This window comes from Mytilus californianus, unplaced genomic scaffold, assembly GCF_021869535.1.
Source record: "Mytilus californianus isolate M0D057914Y unplaced genomic scaffold, xbMytCali1.0.p SCAF_1, whole genome shotgun sequence".
Taxonomy (NCBI): Eukaryota; Metazoa; Mollusca; class Bivalvia; order Mytilida; family Mytilidae; genus Mytilus; species Mytilus californianus.
In genome coordinates this window covers 1,135,933-1,159,296 of record NW_026262581.1, presented here as the reverse complement: position 1 = coordinate 1,159,296, position 23,364 = coordinate 1,135,933, and the positions used below count along the sequence as shown (strand labels likewise).

At 27.8% G+C, this 23,364-nt stretch overlaps 1 long non-coding RNA gene across 29 annotated transcripts in view; it reads left to right on the top strand.

Moving 5' to 3' along the window:
• Positions 1-606: 606 nt before the first annotated feature.
• Positions 607-23,364, top strand: part of LOC127728051 (uncharacterized) — a 34,620-nt gene continuing 11,862 nt past the window's right edge. For 3 of the 29 annotated variants that reach the window (XR_007994152.1, XR_007994058.1, XR_007994133.1), the window contains exons 1-3: positions 9,334-9,399; positions 9,879-9,946; positions 18,473-18,540. This is a non-coding gene — a long non-coding RNA (uncharacterized LOC127728051). Of the gene's footprint in view, positions 642-6,052; positions 6,119-6,632; positions 6,668-7,146; positions 7,215-9,333; positions 9,400-9,878; positions 9,947-12,610; positions 12,679-16,440; positions 16,507-17,927; positions 17,994-18,472; positions 18,541-19,017; positions 19,087-21,205; positions 21,275-22,300; positions 22,367-23,364 lie in introns of those variants that run through there. The other 26 variants (XR_007993987.1, XR_007994055.1, XR_007994318.1 and 23 more) reach the window with 22 other exon arrangements.

Here is a 23,364-nt window from a genome sequence, read left to right as displayed (position 1 = left end):
TATTGACTATTTTGTATCATTAATTTCAGGAGAATTTTCAAACTCGTCGAATAATCACACAAAATCAGAAGCAAAAACGTTGGCGACTTTTCAACAGGTATATTCTAATGACTGTTAGGAAAAATGCAAAACATTAAGATCAAGCTAATCAACTGTACAATTATTCTACCTAATATAACGGCGCTGTTGAGTGTGGTTTACTTTTGTTAAAAATATTTACTCAAAAAAAGTACGCACGTAAAACAATCTTATCCATAACAAACTGCTAATAAAAGAACTTTTTTGTATTTCAAGGAGAGTCTTTAAATAGTCGAAACTAGTGACAAAGTTTGCAGAAAATAACAGCGCTTTTATGGAAAGATGCTTTCAATGAACATAACAATGGTATCTTCATATTTCAGACAATTATTTGTTAACCCATTCGAACACATATATATATGCATTCTTCGTTATTGATTATTTTTGTAAAAAATCTGAATGAACAAAAATATATAGTATGCACTGTTTTCCATTATACATTGATTACTTACTTCATCAATATACAATTATTGACTATTTTGTATTAATTTCAGGAGAATGTTTAAACTCGTCGAATAATAAAACAAAATCAGAAGCAAACATTTGGGCGACTTTTTAAACAGGTATATTCGAATGACTGTTAGGAAAAATGCAAAACATCAAGAATAAGCCTATCAACTGTACAATTATTCTAGCTAATATAACGGCGCTGTTGAGTGTGGTTTAATTTTTATTAAAAATATTGACTCCAAAAAAATACGCACGTAAAACAATCTTATCCATAAGTAATTGCGAATAAAAGAACATTTTTGTATTGCAAGGAAAGTCTTTAAAATACCGAAATTAGTGACAAAGTTTGCAAAAAAATACATCAGCCCTTTTATGAAAAGATGCTTTCAATGAACATAACAATGGTAACTTCATATTTCAAAAAATTAGTTGTAAACCCATTCGAACACATATACCAGCATTTTTAGTTATTGATTATGTTTGTAAAAAATATGAATGAACAAAAATATATAGTATACACTGTTTACCATCATACATTGATTACTTACTTCATCAATATACAATTATTGACTATTTTGTATTATTAATTTCAGGAGAATTATCAAATTCGTCGAATAATCACACAAAATCAGAAGCAAAAATTTTGGCGACTTTTTAAACAGGTATATTTGAATGACTGTTAGGAAAAATGCAAAACATCCAGAATAAGCTAATCAACTGTACAATTATTCTACCTAATATAACGGCGCAGTTGAGTGTGGTTTAATTTTGTTAAAAATATTGACTCCAAAAAAATACGCACGTAAAACAATCTTATCCATAAGCAATTGCTAATAAAAGAACGTTTTTGTATTTCAAGGAGAGTCTTTAAAAAGTCGAAACTAGTGACAAAGTTTGCAGAAAAATAAATCAACGCTTTTATGAAAAGATGCTTTCAATGAACATAACAATGGTAACTTCATATTTCAGACAATTAGATGAAAACCCATTCGAACACACATACCTGCATTTTTAGTTACTAATTATGTTTGTAAAAAATATGAATGAACAAAAATATATAGTATACATTGTTTTCCATTATACATTGATTACTTACTTCATCAATATACAATTATTGACTATTTTGTATAATTAATTTCAGGAGAATTTTCAAACTCGTCGAATAATCACACAAAATCAGAAGCAAAAACGTTGGCGACTTTTCAACAGGTATATTCTAATGACTGTTAGGAAAAATGCAAAACATCAAGATCCAGCTAATCAACTGTACAATTATTCTACCTAATATAACGGCGCTGTTGAGTGTGGTTTATTTTTGTTAAAAATATTGACTCCAAAAAAGTACGCACGTAAAACAATCTTATCCATAAGCAACTGCTAATAAAAGAACGTTTTTGTATTTGAAGGAGAGTCTTTAAATATTCGAAACTAGTGACAAAGTTTACAGAAAAAAAAAACAGCGCTTTTATGGAAAGATACTTTCAATGAACATAACAATGGTATCTTCATATTTCAGACAATTATTTGTTAACCCATTCGAACACATATATATCTGCATTCTTAGTTATTGATTAATTTTGTAAAAAATCTGAATGAACAAAAATATATAGTATACACTGTTTTCCATTATACATTGATTACTTACTTCATAAATATACAATTATTGACTTTTTTGTATTATTAATTTCAGGAGAATGTTTAAACTCGTCGAATAATCACACACAATCAGAAGCAAACATTTTGGCGACTTTTTAAACAGGTATATTCGAATGACTATTAGGGAAAATGCAAAACATCAAAAATAAGCTAATCAACTGTACAATTATTCTACCTAATATAACGGCGCTGTTGAGTGTGGTTTAATTTTGTTAAAAATATTGACTCTAAAAAAATACGCACGTAAAACAATCTTATCCATAAGCAATTGCGAATAAAAAAACATTTATGTATTGCAAGGAAAGTCTTTAAAATACCGAAATTAGTGACAAAGTTTGCAGAAAAATAAATCAGCCCTTTTATGAAAAGATGCTTTCAATGAACATAACAATGGTAACTTCATATTTCAGACAATTAGTTGTAAACCCATTCGAACACATAAATATCTGCATTCTTAGTTATTGATTATTTTTGTAAAAAATCTGAATGAACAAAAATAGATAGGATACACTGTTTTCCATTATACATTGATTACTTACTTCATCAATATACAATTATTGACTATTTTGTATTGTTAATTTCCAAAGAATGTTCAAACTCGCCGAATAATCACACAAAATCGGAAGAAAACATTTGGCGACTTTTTAAACAGGTATATTCGAATGACTGTTTGCAAAAAGCAAAACATCAAGATCAAGCTAATGAAATGAACAATTATTCTACCTAATATAACAGCGCTGTTGAGTGTGGTTAAATTTTGTTAAAAATATTAAGTCAAAAAATGTACGCACGTAAAACAATTTTATCCATAGGCAATTTCTAATAAAAGAATGTTTTTGTATTTCAAGGAGAGTCTTTAAAAAGTCGAAACTAGTGACAAAGTTTGCAGAAAAAAAGATCAGCGCTTTTATGAAAAGATGCTTTCAATGAATATAACAATAATAACTTCATAATTCAGACAATTAGTTGTTAACCAATTTGAACACATATGTCTGGATTCTTAGTTATTGATTATTTTTGTCAAAAATATGATTGAACAAAAATATAAAGTATACACTGTTTTCCATTATACATTGATTACTTACTTCATCAATATACAATTATTGACTATTTTGTATTATTAATTTCAGGAGTATTTTCAAACTCGTCGATTAATCACACAAAATCAGAAGCAAAAATTTTGGCGACTTTTTAAACAGGTATATTCGAGTGACTGTTAGGAAAAATGCAAAACATCAAGAATAAGCTAATCAACTGTACAATTATTCTACCTAATATAACGGCGCTGTTGAGTGTGGTTTAATTTTGTTAAAAAAACTGACTCCAAAAAAATACGCACGTACAACAATCTTATCCATAAGCAATGGCTAATAAAAGAACGTTTTTGTATTTCAAGGAGAGTCTTTAAAAAGTCGAAACTAGTGACAAAGTTTGCAGAAAAATAAATCAACGCTTTTATGAAAAGATGCTTTCAATGAACATAACAATGGTAACTTCATATTTCAGACAATTAGTTGTAAACCCATTCGAACACATATACCAGCATTTTTAGTTATTGATTATGTTTGTAAAAAATATGAATGAACAAAAATATATAGTATACACTGTTTTCCATTATACATTGATTACTTACTTCATCAATATACAATTATTGACTATTTTGTATTATTAATTTCAGGAGAATTATCAAACTCGTCGATTAATCACACAAAATCAGAAGCAAAAATTTTGACGAATTTTTAAACAGGTATATTCGAATGACTGTTAGGAAAAATGCAAAACATCAAGAATAAGCTAATCAACTGTACAATTATTCTAGCTAATATAACGGCGCTGTTGAGTGTGGTTTAATTTTGTTAAAAATATTGACTCCAAAAAAATACGCACGTAAAACAATCTTATCCATAAGCAATTGCTAATAAAAGAACGTTTTTGTATTTCAAGGAGAGTCTTTCAAAAGTCGAAACTAGTGACAAAAATTGCAGAAATATAAATTAGCGCTTTTATGAAAAGATGCTTTCAATGAACATAACAATGGTAACTTCATATTTCAGACAATTAGTTGTAAACCCATTCGAACACACATACCTGCATTTTTAGTTACTGATTATGTTTGTTAAAAATCTGAATGAACAAAAATATATAGTATACACTGTTTTCCATTATACATTGATTACTTACTTCATCAATATACAATTATTGACTATTTTGTATTATTATTTCAGGAGAATGTCCAAACTCGACGAATAATCTCACAAAATCGGAAGAAAACATTTGGCGACTTTTTAAACAGGTATATTCGAATGACTGTTTGAAAAAGCAAAACATCAAGATCAAACAAATGAAATGAACAATTATTCTACCTAATATAACAGCGCTGTTGAGTGTGGTTAAATTTTGTTAAAAATATTAAGTCAAAAAAAGTACGCACGTAAAACAATTTTATCCATAGGCAATTTCTAATAAAAGAACGTTTTTGTATTTCAAGGAGAGTCTTTAAAAAGTCGAAACTAGTGACAAAGTTTGGAGAAAAAAAAAATCAGCGCTTCTATGAAAGATGCTTTCAATGAATATAACAATAGTAACTTCATAATTCAGACAATTAGTTGTTAACCAATTTGAACACATATGTCTGCATTCTTAGTTATTGATTATTTTTGTCAAAAATATGATTGAACAAAAATATATAGTATACACTGTTTTCCATTATACATTGATTACTTACTTCATCAATATACAATTATTGACTATTTTGTATTATTAATTTCAGGAGTATTTTTAAACTCGTCGAATAATCACACAAAATCAGAAGCAAAAATTTTGGCGACTTTTTAAACAGGTATATTCGAATGACTGTTAGGAAAAATGCAAAACATCAAGAATAAGCTAATCAACTGTACAATTATTCTAGCTAATATAACGGCGCTGTTGAGTGTGGTTTAATTTTGTTAAAAAATATTGACTCAAAAAAAGTACGCACGTAAAACAATCTTATCCATAAGCAAATTGCTAATACAAGAACGTTTTTGTATTTCAAGGAGAGTCTTTAAAAAGTCGAAACTAGTGACAAAGTTTGCAGAAAAATAAATCAACGCTTTTATGAAAAGATGCTTTCAATGAACATAACAATGGTAACTTCATATTTCAGACAATTATTTGTTAACCCATTCGAACACACATATGTCTGCATTTTTAGTTACTAATTATGTTTGTAAAAAATATGAATGAACAAAAATATAAAGTATACATTGTTTTCCATTATACATTGATTACTTACTTCATCAATATACAATTATTGACTATTTTGTATCATTAATTTCATGAGAATTTTCAAACTCGTCGAATAATCACACAAAATCAGAAGCAAAAACGTTGGCGACTTTTCAACAGGTATATTCTAATGACTGTTAGGAAAAATGCAAAACATTAAGATCAAGCTAATCAACTGTACAATTATTCTACCTAATATAACGGCGCTGTTGAGTGTGGTTTACTTTTGTTAAAAATATTTACTCAAAAAAAGTACGCACGTAAAACAATCTTATCCATAACAAACTGCTAATAAAAGAACGTTTTTGTATTTCAAGGAGAGTCTTTAAATAGTCGAAACTAGTGACAAAGTTTGCAGAAAAAAACAGCGCTTTATTGGAAAGATGCTTTCAATGAACATAACAATGGTATCTTTATATTTCAGACAATTATTTGTTAACCCATTCGAACACATATATATATGCATTCTTAGTTATTGATTATTTTTGTAAAAAATCTGAATGAACAAAAATATATAGTATACACTGTTTTCCATTATACATTGATTACTTACTTCATCAATATACAATTATTGACTATTTTGTATTAATTTCAGGAGAATGTTTAAACTCGTCGAATAATAACACAAAATCAGAAGCAAACATTTGGGCGACTTTTTAAACAGGTATATTCGAATGACTGTTAGGAAAAATGCAAAACATCAAGAATAAGCCTATCAACTGTACAATTATTCTAGCTAATATAACGGCGCTGTTGAGTGTGGTTTAATTTTTATTAAAAATATTGACTCCAAAAAAATACGCACGTAAAACAATCTTATCCATAAGTAATTGCGAATAAAAGAACATTTTTGTATTGCAAGGAAAGTCTTTAAAATACCGAAATTAGTGACAAAGTTTGCAAAAAAATACATCAGCCCTTTTATGAAAAGATGCTTTCAATGAACATAACAATGGTAACTTCATATTTCAAAAAATTAGTTGTAAACCCATTCGAACACATATACCAGCATTTTTAGTTATTGATTATGTTTGTAAAAAATATGAATGAACAAAAATATATAGTATACACTGTTTACCATCATACATTGATTACTTACTTCATCAATATACAATTATTGACTATTTTGTATTATTAATTTCAGGAGAATTATCAAATTCGTCGAATAATCACACAAAATCAGAAGCAAACATTTGGGCGACTTTTTAAACAGGTATATTCGAATGACTGTTAGGAAAAATGCAAAACATCAAGAATAAGCTAATCAACTGTACAATTATTCTAGCTAATATAACGGCGCTGTTGAGTGTGGTTTAATTTTGTTAAAAAATATTGACTCCAAAAAAGTACGCACGTAAAACAATCTTATCCATAAGCAATTGCTAATAAAAGAACGTTTTTGTATTTCAAGGAGTGTCTTTAAAAAGTCGAAACTAGTGACAAAGTTTGCAGAAAAATAAATCAACGCTTTTATTAAAAGATGCTTTCAATGAACATAACAATGATAACTTCATATTTCAGACAATTAGACGTAAACCCATTCGAACACACATACCTGCATTTTTAGTTACTAATTATGTTTGTAAAAATATGAATGCACAAAAATATATAGTATACATTGTTATCCATTATACATTGATTACTTACTTCATCAATATACAATTATTGACTATTTTGTATTATTAATTTCAGGAGAATGTTCAAACTCGTCGAATAATCTCACCAAATCGGAAGAAACAGTTTGGCGACTTTTTAAACAGGTATATTCGAATGACTGTTAGGAAAAAAGCAAAACATCAAGATCAAGCTAATCAACTGTACAGTTATTCTACCTAATATAACGGCGCTGTTGAGTGTGGTTTACTTTTGTTAAAAATATTGACTCAAAAAAAGTACGCACGTAAAACAATCTTATCCATAAGCAATTGCTAATAAAAGAACGTTTTTGTATTTCAAGGAGTGTCTTTAAAAAGTCGAAACTAGTGACAAAGTTTGCAGAAAAATAAATCAACGCTTTTATTAAAAGATGCTTTCAATGAACATATCAATGGTTACTTCATATTTCAGACATTTAGTTGTAAACCCATTCCAACACATATACCAGCATTTTTAGTTATTGATTATGTTTGTAAAAAATATGAATGAACAAAAATATATAGTATACACTGTTTTCCATTATACATTGATTACTTACTTCATCAATATACAATTATTGACTATTTTGTATTATTATTTCAGGAGAATGTCCAAACTCGACGAATAATCTCACAAAATCGGAAGAAAACATTTGGCGACTTTTTAAACAGGTATATTCGAATGACTGTTTGAAAAAGCAAAACATCAAGATCAAACAAATGAAATGAACAATTATTCTACCTAATATAACAGCGCTGTTGAGTGTGGTTAAATTTTGTTAAAAATATTAAGTAAAAAAAAGTACGCACGTAAAACAATTTTATCCATAGGCAATTTCTAATAAAAGAACGTTTTGTATTTCAAGGAGAGTCTTTAAAAAGTCGAAACTAGTGACAAAGTTTGGAGAAAAAAAAATCAGCGCTTTTATGAAAGATGCTTTCAATGAATATAACAATAGTAACTTCATAATTCAGACAATTAGTTGTTAACCAATTTGAACACATATGTCTGCATTCTTAGTTATTGATTATTTTTGTCAAAAATATGATTGAACAAAAATATATAGTATACACTGTTTTCCATTATACATTGATTACTTACTTCATCAATATACAATTATTGACTATTTTGTATTATTAATTTCAGGAGTATTTTCAAACTCGTCGAATAATCACACAAAATCAGAAGCAAAAATTTTGGCGACTTTTTAAACAGGTATATTCGAATGACTGTTAGGAAAAATGCAAAACATCAAGAATAAGCTAATCAACTGTACAATTATTCTAGCTAATATAACGGCGCTGTTGAGTGTGGTTTAATTTTGTAAAAAAAAATTGACTCTAAAAAAGTACGCACGTAAACCAATCTTATCCATAAGCAAATTGCTAATACAAGAACGTTTTTGTATTTCAAGGAGAGTCTTTAAAAAGTCGAAACTAGTGACAAAGTTTGCAGAAAAATAAATCAACGCTTTTATGAAAAGATGCTTTCAATGAACATAACAATGGTAACTTCATATTTCAGACAATTATTTGTTAACCCATTCGAACACACATATGTCTGCATTTTTAGTTACTAATTATGTTTGTAAAAAATATGAATGAACAAAAATATAAAGTATACATTGTTTTCCATTATACATTGATTACTTACTTCATCAATATACAATTATTGACTATTTTGTATCATTAATTTCAGGAGAATTTTCAAACTCGTCGAATAATCACACAAAATCAGAAGCAAAAACGTTGGCGACTTTTCAACAGGTATATTCTAATGACTGTTAGGAAAAATGCAAAACATTAAGATCAAGCTAATCAACTGTACAATTATTCTACCTAATATAACGGCGCTGTTGAGTGTGGTTTACTTTTGTTAAAAATATTTACTCAAAAAAAGTACGCACGTAAAACAATCTTATCCATAACAAACTGCTAATAAAAGAACGTTTTTGTATTTCAAGGAGAGTCTTTAAATAGTCGAAACTAGTGACAAAGTTTGCAGAAAAAAACAGCGCTTTTATGGAAAGATGCTTTCAATGAACATAACAATGGTATCTTTATATTTCAGACAATTATTTGTTAACCCATTCGAACACATATATATATGCTTTCTTAGTTATTGATTATTTTTTTACAAAATCTGAATGAACAAAAATATATAGTATACACTGTTTTCCATTATACATTGATTACTTACTTCATCAATATACAATTATTGACTATTTTGTATTAATTTCAGGAGAATGTTTAAACTCGTCGAATAATAACACAAAATCAGAAGCAAACATTTGGGCGACTTTTTAAACAGGTATATTCGAATGACTGTTAGGAAAAATGCAAAACATCTAGAATAAGCTAATCAACTGTACAATTATTCTAGCTAATATAACGGCGCTGTTGAGTGTGGTTTAATTTTGTTAAAAAATATTGACTCCAAAAAAGTACGCACGTAAAACAATCTTATCCATAAGCAATTGCTAATAAAAGAACGTTTTTGTATTTCAAGGAGTGTCTTTAAAAAGTCGAAACTAGTGACAAAGTTTGCAGAAAAATAAATCAACGCTTTTATTAAAAGATGCTTTCAATGAACATAACAATGATAACTTCATATTTCAGACAATTAGACGTAAACCCATTCGAACACACATACCTGCATTTTTAGTTACTAATTATGTTTGTAAAAATATGAATGCACAAAAATATATAGTATACATTGTTATCCATTATACATTGATTACTTACTTCATCAATATACAATTATTGACTATTTTGTATTATTAATTTCAGGAGAATGTTCAAACTCGTCGAATAATCTCACCAAATCGGAAGAAACAGTTTGGCGACTTTTTAAACAGGTATATTCGAATGACTGTTAGGAAAAAAGCAAAACATCAAGATCAAGCTAATCAACTGTACAGTTATTCTACCTAATATAACGGCGCTGTTGAGTGTGGTTTACTTTTGTTAAAAATATTGACTCAAAAAAAGTACGCACGTAAAACAATCTTATCCATAAGCAATTGCTAATAAAAGAACGTTTTTGTATTTCAAGGAGTGTCTTTAAAAAGTCGAAACTAGTGACAAAGTTTGCAGAAAAATAAATCAACGCTTTTATTAAAAGATGCTTTCAATGAACATATCAATGGTTACTTCATATTTCAGACATTTAGTTGTAAACCCATTCCAACACATATACCAGCATTTTTAGTTATTGATTATGTTTGTAAAAAATATGAATGAACAAAAATATATAGTATACACTGTTTTCCATTATACATTGATTACTTACTTCATCAATATACAATTATTGACTATTTTGTATTATTATTTCAGGAGAATGTCCAAACTCGACGAATAATCTCACAAAATCGGAAGAAAACATTTGGCGACTTTTTAAACAGGTATATTCGAATGACTGTTTGAAAAAGCAAAACATCAAGATCAAACAAATGAAATGAACAATTATTCTACCTAATATAACAGCGCTGTTGAGTGTGGTTAAATTTTGTTAAAAATATTAAGTAAAAAAAAGTACGCACGTAAAACAATTTTATCCATAGGCAATTTCTAATAAAAGAACGTTTTGTATTTCAAGGAGAGTCTTTAAAAAGTCGAAACTAGTGACAAAGTTTGGAGAAAAAAAAATCAGCGCTTTTATGAAAGATGCTTTCAATGAATATAACAATAGTAACTTCATAATTCAGACAATTAGTTGTTAACCAATTTGAACACATATGTCTGCATTCTTAGTTATTGATTATTTTTGTCAAAAATATGATTGAACAAAAATATATAGTATACACTGTTTTCCATTATACATTGATTACTTACTTCATCAATATACAATTATTGACTATTTTGTATTATTAATTTCAGGAGTATTTTCAAACTCGTCGAATAATCACACAAAATCAGAAGCAAAAATTTTGGCGACTTTTTAAACAGGTATATTCGAATGACTGTTAGGAAAAATGCAAAACATCAAGAATAAGCTAATCAACTGAACAATTATTCTAGCTAATAAAACGGCGCTGTTGAGTGTGGTTTAATTTTGTAAAAAAAAATTGACTCTAAAAAAGTACGCACGTAAACCAATCTTATCCATAAGCAAATTGCTAATACAAGAACGTTTTTGTATTTCAAGGAGAGTCTTTAAAAAGTCGAAACTAGTGACAAAGTTTGCAGAAAAATAAATCAACGCTTTTATGAAAAGATGCTTTCAATGAACATAACAATGGTAACTTCATATTTCAGACAATTATTTGTTAACCCATTCGAACACACATATGTCTGCATTTTTAGTTACTAATTATGTTTGTAAAAAATATGAATGAACAAAAATATAAAGTATACATTGTTTTCCATTATACATTGATTACTTACTTCATCAATATACAATTATTGACTATTTTGTATCATTAATTTCAGGAGAATTTTCAAACTCGTCGAATAATCACACAAAATCAGAAGCAAAAACGTTGGCGACTTTTCAACAGGTATATTCTAATGACTGTTAGGAAAAATGCAAAACATTAAGATCAAGCTAATCAACTGTACAATTATTCTACCTAATATAACGGCGCTGTTGAGTGTGGTTTACTTTTGTTAAAAATATTTACTCAAAAAAAGTACGCACGTAAAACAATCTTATCCATAACAAACTGCTAATAAAAGAACGTTTTTGTATTTCAAGGAGAGTCTTTAAATAGTCGAAACTAGTGACAAAGTTTGCAGAAAAAAACAGCGCTTTTATGGAAAGATGCTTTCAATGAACATAACAATGGTATCTTCATATTTCAGACAATTATTTGTTAACCCATTCGAACACATATATATATGCATTCTTAGTTATTGATTATTTTTGTAAAAAATCTGAATGAACAAAAATATATAGTATACACTGTTTTCCATTATACATTGATTACTTACTTCATCAATATACAATTATTGACTATTTTGTATTAATTTCAGGAGAATGTTTAAACTCGTCGAATAATAACACAAAATCAGAAGCAAACATTTTGGCGACTTTTTAAACAGGTATATTCGAATGACTGTTAGGAAAAATGCAAAACATCAAGAATAAGCTAATCAACTGTACAATTATTCTAGCTAATATAACGGCGCTGTTGAGTGTGGTTTAATTTTGTTAAAAAATATTGACTCCAAAAAAGTACGCACGTAAAACAATCTTATCCATAAGCAATTGCTAATAAAAGAACGTTTTTGTATTTCAAGGAGTGTCTTTAAAAAGTCGAAACTAGTGACAAAGTTTGCAGAAAAATAAATCAACGCTTTTATTAAAAGATGCTTTCAATGAACATATCAATAGTAACTTCATATTTCAGACAATTAGTTGTAAACCCATTCGAACACATATACCAGCATTTTTAGTTATTGATTATGTTTGTAAAAAATATGAATGAACAAAAATATATTGTATACACTGTTTTCCATTATACATTGATTACTTACTTCATCAATATACAATTATTGACTATTTTGTATTATTATTTCAGGAGAATGTCCAAACTCGACGAATAATCTCACAAAATCGGAAAAAAACATTTGGCGACTTTTTAAACAGGTATATTCGAATGACTGTTTGAAAAAGCAAAACATCAAGATCAAACAAATGAAATGAACAATTATTCTATCTAATATAACAGCGCTGTTGAGTGTGGTTAAATTTTGTTAAAAATATTAAGTCAAAAAAAGTACGCACGTAAAACAATTTTATCCATAGGCAATTTCTAATAAAAGAACGTTTTTGTATTTGAAGGAGAGTCTTTAAAAAGTCGAAACTAGTGACAAAGTTTGGAGAAAAAAAAAATCAGCGCTTTTATGAAAGATGCTTTCAATGAATATAACAATAGTAACTTCATAATTCAGACAATTAGTTGTTAACCAATTTGAACACATATGTCTGCATTCTTAGTTATTGATTATTTTTGTCAAAAATATAATTGAACAAAAATATATAGTATACACTGTTTTCCATTATACATTGATTACTTACTTCATCAATATACAATTATTGACTATTTTGTATTATTAATTTCAGGAGTATTTTCAAACTCGTCGAATAATCACACAAAATCAGAAGCAAAAATTTTGGCGACTTTTTAAACAGGTATATTCGAATGACTGTTAGGAAAAATGCAAAACATCAAGAATAAGCTAATCAACTGTACAATTATTCTAGCTAATATAACGGCGCTGTTGAGTGTGGTTTGATTTTGTTAAAAAATATTGACTCAAAAAAAGTACGCACGTAAAACAATCTTATCCATAAGCAAATTGCTAATACAAGAACGTTTTTGTATTTCAAGGAGAGTCTTTAAAAAGTCGAAACTAGTGACAAAGTTTGCAGAAAAATAAATCAACGCTTTTATGAAAAGATGCTTTCAATGAACATAACAATGGTAACTTCATATTTCAGACAATTATTTGTTAACCCATTCGAACACACATATGTCTGCATTTTTAGTTACTAATTATGTTTGTAAAAAATATGAATGAACAAAAATATAAAGTATACATTGTTTTCCATTATACATTGATTACTTACTTCATCAATATACAATTATTGACTATTTTGTATCATTAATTTCAGGAGAATTTTCAAACTCGTCGAATAATCACACAAAATCAGAAGCAAAAACGTTGGCGACTTTTCAACAGGTATATTCTAATGACTGTTAGGAAAAATGCAAAACATTAAGATCAAGCTAATCAACTGTACAATTATTCTACCTAATATAACGGCGCTGTTGAGTGTGGTTTACTTTTGTTAAAAATATTTACTCAAAAAAAGTACGCACGTAAAACAATCTTATCCATAACAAACTGCTAATAATAGAACGTTTTTGTATTTCAAGGAGAGTCTTTAAATAGTCGAAACTAGTGACAAAGTTTGCAGAAAAAAACAGCGCTTTTATGGAAAGATGCTTTCAATGAACATAACAATGGTATCTTTATATTTCAGACAATTATTTGTTAACCCATTCGAACACATATATATATGCATTCTTAGTTATTGATTATTTTTGTAAAAAATCTGAATGAACAAAAATATATAGTATAGACTGTTTTCCATTATACATTGATTACTTACTTCATCAATATACAATTATTGACTATTTTGTATTAATTTCAGGAGAATGTTTAAACTCGTCGAATAATAACACAAAATCAGAAGCAAACATTTTGGCGACTTTTTAAACAGGTATATTCGAATGACTGTTAGGAAAAATGCAAAACATCAAGAATAAGCTAATCAACTGTACAATTATTCTAGCTAATATAACGGCGCTGTTGAGTGTGGTTTAATTTTGTTAAAAAATATTGACTCCAAAAAAGTACGCACGTAAAACAATCTTATCCATAAGCAATTGCTAATAAAAGAACATTTTTGTATTTCAAGGAGTGTCTTTAAAAAGTCGAAACTAGTGACAAAGTTTGCAGAAAAATAAATCAACGCTTTTATTAAAAGATGCTTTCAATGAACATATCAATGGTAACTTCATATTTCAGACAATTAGTTGTAAACCCATTCGAACACATATACCAGCATTTTTAGTTATTGATTATGTTTGTAAAAAATATGAATGAACAAAAATATATAGTATACACTGTTTTTCATTATACATTGATTACTTACTTCATCAATATACAATTATTGACTATTTTGTATTATTATTTCAGGAGAATGTCCAAACTCGACGAATAATCTCACAAAATCGGAAAAAAACATTTGGCGACTTTTAAAACAGGTATATTCGAATGACTGTTTGAAAAAGCAAAACATCAAGATCAAACAAATGGAATGAACAATTATTCTACCTAATATAACAGCGCTGTTGAGTGTGGTTAAATTTTGTTAAAAATATTAAGTCAAAAAAAGTACTCACGTAAAACAATTTTATCCATAGGCAATTTCTAATAAAAGAACGTTTTTGTATTTCAAGGAGAGTCTTTAAAAAGTCGAAACTAGTGACAAAGTTTTGAGAAGAAAAAAAATCAGCGCTTTTATGAAAGATGCTTTCAATGAATATAACAATAGTAACTTCATAATTCAGACAATTAGTTGTTAACCAATTTGAACACATATGTCTGCATTCTTAGTTATTGATTATTTTTGTCAAAAATATGATTGAACAAAAATATATAGTATACACTGTTTTCCATTATAAATTGATTACTTACTTCATCAATATACAATTATTGACTATTTTGTATTATTAATTTCAGGAGTATTTTCAAACTCGTCGAATAATCACACAAAATCAGAAGCAAAAATTTTGGCGACTTTTTAAACAGGTATATTCGAATGACTGTTAGGAAAAATGCAAAACATCAAGAATAAGCTAATCAACTGTACAATTATTCTAGCTAATATAACGGCGCTGTTGAGTGTGGTTTAATTTTGTTAAAACATTTTGACTCAAAAAAAGTACGCACGTAAAACAATCTTATCCATAAGAAAATTGCTAATACAAGAACGTTTTTGTATTTCAAGGAGTCTTTAAAAAGTCGAAACTAGTGACAAAGTTTGCAGAAAAATAAATCAACGCTTTTATGAAAAGATGCTTTCAATGAACATAACAATGGTAACTTCATATTTCAGACAATTATTTGTTAACCCATTCGAACACACATATGTCTGCATTTTTAGTTACTAATTATGTTTGTAAAAAATATGAATGAACAAAAATATAAAGTATACATTGTTTTCCATTATACATTGATTACTTACTTCATCAATATACAATTATTGACTATTTTGTATCATTAATTTCAGGAGAATTTTCAAACTCGTCGAATAATCACACAAAATCAGAAGCAAAAACGTTGGCGACTTTTCAACAGGTATATTCTAATGACTGTTAGGAAAAATGCAAAACATTAAGATCAAGCTAATCAACTGTACAATTATTCTACCTAATATAACGGCGCTGTTGAGTGTGGTTTACTTTTGTTAAAAATATTTACTCAAAAAAAGTACGCACGTAAAACAATCTTATCCATAACAAACTGCTAATAAAAGAACGTTTTTGTATTTCAAGGAGAGTCTTTAAATAGTCGAAACCAGTGACAAAGTTTGCAGAAAAAAACAGCGCTTTTATGGAAAGATGCTTTCAATGAACATAACAATGGTATCTTCATATTTCAGACAATTATTTGTTAACCCATTCGAACACATATATATATGCATTTTTACTTATTGATTATTTTTGTAAAAAATCTGAATGAACAAAAATATATAGTATACACTGTTTTCCATTATACATTGATTACTTACTTCATCAATATACAATTATTGACTATTTTGTATTAATTTCAGGAGAATGTTTAAACTCGTCGAATAATAACACAAAATCAGAAGCAAACATTTGGGCGACTTTTTAAACAGGTATATTCGAATGACTGTTAGGAAAAATGCAAAGATTAAGATCAAGCTAATCAACTGTACAATTATTCTACCTAATATAACGGCGCTGTTGAGTGTGGTTTAATTTTGTTAAAAATATTGACTCCAAAAAAATACGCACGTAAAACAATCTTATCCATAAGCAACTGCTAATAAAAGAACGTTTTTGTATTTGAAGGAGAGTCTTTAAATATTCGAAACTAGTGACAAAGTTTACAGAAAAAAAACAGCGCTTTTATGGAAAGATGCTTTCAATGAACATAACAATGGTATCTTCATATTTCAGACAATTATTTGTTAACCCATTCGAACACATATATATCTGCATTCTTAGTTATTGATTATTTTTGTAAAAAATCTGAATGAACAAAAATATATAGGATACACTGTTTTCCATTATACATTGATTACTTACTTCATCAATATACAATTATTGACTATTTTGTATTGTTAATTTCCAAAGAATGTTCAGTGTGGTTTAATTTTGTTAAAAATATTGACTCCAAAAAAATACGAACGTAAAACAATCTTATCCATAAGCAATTGCTAATAAAAGAACGTTTTTGTATTTCAAGGAGAGTCTTTAAAAAGTCGAAACTAGTGACAAAGTTTGCAGAAAAATAAATCAACGCTTTTATGAAAGGATGCTTTCAATGAACATAACAATGGTAACTTCATATTTCAGACAATTAGATGAAAACCCATTCGAACACACATACCTGCATTTTTAGTTACTAATTATGTTTGTAAAAAATATGAATGAACAAAAATATATAGTATACATTGTTTTCCATTATACATTGATTACTTACTTCATCAATATACAATTATTGACTATTTTGTATTATTAATTTCAGGAGAGTTTTCAAACTCGTCGAATAATCACACAAAATCAGAAGCAAAAACGTTGGCGACTTTTCAACAGGTATATTCTAATGACTGTTAGGAAAAATGCAAAACATCAAGATCCAGCTAATCAACTGTACAATTATTCTACCTAATATAACGGCGCTGTTGAGTGTGGTTTACTTTTGTTAAAAATATTGACTCCAAAAAAGTACGCACGTAAAACAATCTTATCCATAAGCAATTGCTAATAAAAGAACGTTTTTGTATTTCAAGGAGAGTCTTTAAATAGTCGAAACTAGTGACAAAGTTTGCAGAAAAAAACAGCGCTTTTATGGAAAGATGCTTTCAATGAACATAACAATGGTATCTTCATATTTCAGACAATTATTTGTTAACCCATTCGAACACATATATATATGCATTCTTAGTTATTGATTATTTTTGTAAAAAATCTGAATGAACAAAAATATATAGTATACACTGTTTTCCATTATACATTGATTACTTACTTCATCAATATACAATTATTGACTATTTTGTATTAATTTCAGGAGAATGTTTAAACTCGTCGAATAATAACACAAAATCAGAAGCAAACATTTGGGCGACTTTTTAAACAGGTATATTCGAATGACTGTTAGGAAAAATGCAAAACATCAAGAATAAGCTAATCAACTGTACAATTATTCTAGCTAATATAACGGCGCTGTTGAGTGTGGTTTAATTTTGTTAAAAAATATTGACTCCAAAAAAGTACGCACGTAAAACAATCTTATCCATAAGCAATTGCTAATAAAAGAACGTTTTTGTATTTCAAGGAGTGTCTTTAAAAAGTCGAAACTAGTGACAAAGTTTGCAGAAAAATAAATCAACGCTTTTATTAAAAGATGCTTTCAATGAACATATCAATGGTAACTTCATATTTCAGACAATTAGTTGTAAACCCATTCGAACACATATACCAGCATTTTTAGTTATTGATTATGTTTGTAAAAAATATGAATGAACAAAAATATATAGTATACACTGTTTTCCATTATACATTGATTACTTACTTCATCAATATACAATTATTGACTATTTTGTATTATTATTTCAGGAGAATGTCCAAACTCGCCGAATAATCTCACAAAATCGGAAAAAAACATTTGGCGACTTTTTAAACAGGTATATTCGAATGACTGTTTGAAAAAGCAAAACATCAAGATCAAACAAATGAAATGAACAATTATTCTACCTAATATAACAGCGCTGTTGAGTGTGGTTAAATTTTGTTAAAAATATTAAGTCAAAAAAAGTACGCACGTAAAACAATTTTATCCATAGGCAATTTCTAATAAAAGAACGTTTTTGTATTTCAAGGAGAGTCTTTAAAAAGTCGAAACTAGTGACAAAGTTTGGAGAAAAAAAAAATCAGCGCTTTTATGAAAGATGCTTTCAATGAATATAACAATAGTAACTTCATAATTCAGACAATAAGTTGTTAACCAATTTGAACACATATGTCTGCATTCTTAGTTATTGATTATTTTTGTCAAAAATATGATTGAACAAAAATATATAGTATACACTGTTTTCCATTATACATTGATTACTTACTTCATCAATATACAATTATTGACTATTTTGTATTATTAATTTCAGGAGTATTTTCAAACTCGTCGAATAATCACACAAAATCAGAAGCAAAAATTTTGGCGACTTTTTAAACAGGTATATTCGAATGACTGTTAGGAAAAATGCAAAACATCAAGAATAAGCTAATCAACTGTACAATTATTCTAGCTAATATAACGGCGCTGTTGAGTGTGGTTTAATTTTGTTAAAAAATATTGACTCAAAAAAAGTACGCACGTAAAACAATCTTATCCATAAGCAAATTGCTAATACAAGAACGTTTTTGTATTTCAAGGAGAGTCTTTAAAAAGTCGAAACTAGTGACAAAGTTTGCAGAAAAATAAATCAACGCTTTTATGAAAAGATGCTTTCAATGAACATAACAATGGTAACTTCATATTTCAGACAATTATTTGTTAACCCATTCGAACACACATATGTCTGCATTTTTAGTTACTAATTATGTTTGTAAAAAATATGAATGAACAAAAATATAAAGTGTACATTGTTTTCTATTATACATTGATTACTTACTTCATCAATATACAATTATTGACTATTTTGTATCATTAATTTCAGGAGTATTTTCAAACTCGTCGAATAATCACACAAAATCAGAAGCAAAAACGTTGGCGACTTTTCAACAGGTATATTCTAATGACTGTTAGGAAAAATGCAAAACATTAAGATCAAGCTAATCAACTGTACAATTATTCTACCTAATATAACGGCGCTGTTGAGTGTGGTTTACTTTTGTTAAAAATATTTACTCAAAAAAAGTACGCACGTAAAACAATCTTATCCATAACAAACTGCTAATAAAAGAACGTTTTTGTATTTCAAGGAGAGTCTTTAAATAGTCGAAACTAGTGACAAAGTTTGCAGAAAAAAACAGCGCTTTTATGGAAAGATGCTTTCAATGAACATAACAATGGTATCTTCATATTTCAGACAATTATTTGTTAACCCATTCGAACACATATATATATGCATTCTTAGTTATTGATTATTTTTGTAAAAAATCTGAATGAACAAAAATATATAGTATACACTGTTTTCCATTATACATTGATTACTTACTTCATCAATATACAATTATTGACTATTTTGTATTAATTTCAGGAGAATGTTTAAACTCGTCGAATAATAACACAAAATCAGAAGCAAACATTTTGGCGACTTTTTAAACAGGTATATTCGAATGACTGTTAGGAAAAATGCAAAACATCAAGAATAAGCTAATCAACTGTACAATTATTCTAGCTAATATAACGGCGCTGTTGAGTGTGGTTTAATTTTGTAAAAAAAAATTGACTCCAAAAAAGTACGCACGTAAAACAATCTTATCCATAAGCAATTGCTAATAAAAGAACATTTTTGTATTTCAAGGAGTGTCTTTAAAAAGTCGAAACTAGTGACAAAGTTTGCAGAAAAATAAATCAACGCTTTTATTAAAAGATGCTTTCAATGAACATATCAATGGTAACTTCATATTTCAGACAATTAGTTGTAAACCCATTCGAACACATATACCAGCATTTTTAGTTATTGATTATGTTTGTAAAAAATATGAATGAACAAAAATATATAGTATACACTGTTTTTCATTATACATTGATTACTTACTTCATCAATATACAATTATTGACTATTTTGTATTATTATTTCAGGAGAATGTCCAAACTCGACGAATAATCTCACAAAATCGGAAAAAAACATTTGGCGACTTTTAAAACAGGTATATTCGAATGACTGTTTGAAAAAGCAAAACATCAAGATCAAACAAATGGAATGAACAATTATTCTACCTAATATAACAGCGCTGTTGAGTGTGGTTAAATTTTGTTAAAAATATTAAGTAAAAAAAAGTACTCACGTAAAACAATTTTATCCATAGGCAATTTCTAATAAAAGAACGTTTTTGTATTTCAAGGAGAGTCTTTAAAAAGTCGAAACTAGTGACAAAGTTTTGAGAAAAAAAAAATCAGCGCTTTTATGAAAGATGCTTTCAATGAATATAACAATAGTAACTTCATAATTCAGACAATTAGTTGTTAACCAATTTGAACACATATGTCTGCATTCTTAGTTATTGATTATTTTTGTCAAAAATATGATTGAACAAAAATATATAGTATACACTGTTTTCCATTATAAATTGATTACTTACTTCATCAATATACAATTATTGACTATTTTGTATTATTAATTTCAGGAGTATTTTCAAACTCGTCGAATAATCACACAAAATCAGAAGCAAAAATTTTGGCGACTTTTTAAACAGGTTATTCGAATGACTGTTAGGAAAAATGCAAAACATCAAGAATAAGCTAATCAACTGTACAATTATTCTAGCTAATATAACGGCGCTGTTGAGTGTGATTTAATTTTGTTAAAACATTTTGACTCAAAAAAAGTACGCACGTAAAACAATCTTATCCATAAGAAAATTGCTAATACAAGAACGTTTTTGTATTTCAAGGAGTCTTTAAAAAGTCGAAACTAGTGACAAAGTTTGCAGAAAAATAAATCAACGCTTTTATGAAAAGATGCTTTCAATGAACATAACAATGGTAACTTCATATTTCAGACAATTATTTGATAACCCATTCGAACACACATATGTCTGCATTTTTAGTTACTAATTATGTTTGTAAAAAATATGAATGAACAAAAATATAAAGTATACATTGTTTTCCATTATACATTGATTACTTACTTCATCAATATACAATTATTGACTATTTTGTATCATTAATTTCAGGAGAATTTTCAAACTCGTCGAATAATCACACAAAATCAGAAGCAAAAACGTTGGCGACTTTTCAACAGGTATATTCTAATGACTGTTAGGAAAAATGCAAAACATTAAGATCAAGCTAATCAACTGTACAATTATTCTACCTAATATAACGGCGCTGTTGAGTGTGGTTTACTTTTGTTAAAAATATTTACTCAAAAAAAGTACGCACGTAAAACAATCTTATCCATAACAAACTGCTAATAAAAGAACGTTTTTGTATTTCAAGGAGAGTCTTTAAATAGTCGAAACCAGTGACAAAGTTTGCAGAAAAAAACAGCGCTTTTATGGAAAGATGCTTTCAATGAACATAACAATGGTATCTTCATATTTCAGACAATTATTTGTTAACCCATTCGAACACATATATATATGCATTCTTAGTTATTGATTATTTTTGTAAAAAATCTGAATGAACAAAAATATATAGTATACACTGTTTTCCATTATACATTGATTACTTACTTCATCAATATACAATTATTGACTATTTTGTATTAATTTCAGGAGAATGTTTAAACTCGTCGAATAATAACACAAAATCAGAAGCAAACATTTGGGCGACTTTTTAAACAGGTATATTCGAATGACTGTTAGGAAAAATGCAAAGATTAAGATCAAGCTAATCAACTGTACAATTATTCTACCTAATATAACGGCGCTGTTGAGTGTGGTTTAATTTTGTTAAAAATATTGACTCCAAAAAAATACGCACGTAAAACAATCTTATCCATAAGCAACTGCTAATAAAAGAACGTTTTTGTATTTGAAGGAGAGTCTTTAAATATTCGAAACTAGTGACAAAGTTTACAGAAAAAAAATAGCGCTTTTATGGAAAGATGCTTTCAATGAACATAACAATGGTATCTTCATATTTCAGACAATTATTTGTTAACCCATTCGAACACATATATATCTGCATTCTTAGTTATTGATTATTTTTGTAAAAAATCTGAATGAACAAAAATATATAGGATACACTGTTTTCCATTATACATTGATTACTTACTTCATCAATATACAATTATTGACTATTTTGTATTGTTAATTTCCAAAGAATGTTCAGTGTGGTTTAATTTTGTTAAAAATATTGACTCCAAAAAAATACGAACGTAAAACAATCTTATCCATAAGCAATTGCTAATAAAAGAACGTTTTTGTATTTCAAGGAGAGTCTTTAAAAAGTCGAAACTAGTGACAAAGTTTGCAGAAAAATAAATCATCGCTTTTATGAAAGGATGCTTTCAATGAACATAACAATGGTAACTTCATATTTCAGACAATTAGATGAAAACCCATTCGAACACACATACCTGCATTTTTAGTTACTAATTATGTTTGTAAAAAATATGAATGAACAAAAATATATAGTATACATTGTTTTCCATTATACATTGATTACTTACTTCATCAATATACAATTATTGACTATTTTTTATTATTAATTTCAGGAGAGTTTTCAAACTCGTCGAATAATCACACAAAATCAGAAGCAAAAACGTTGGCGACTTTTCAACAGGTATATTCTAATGACTGTTAGGAAAAATGCAAAACATCAAGATCCAGCTAATCAA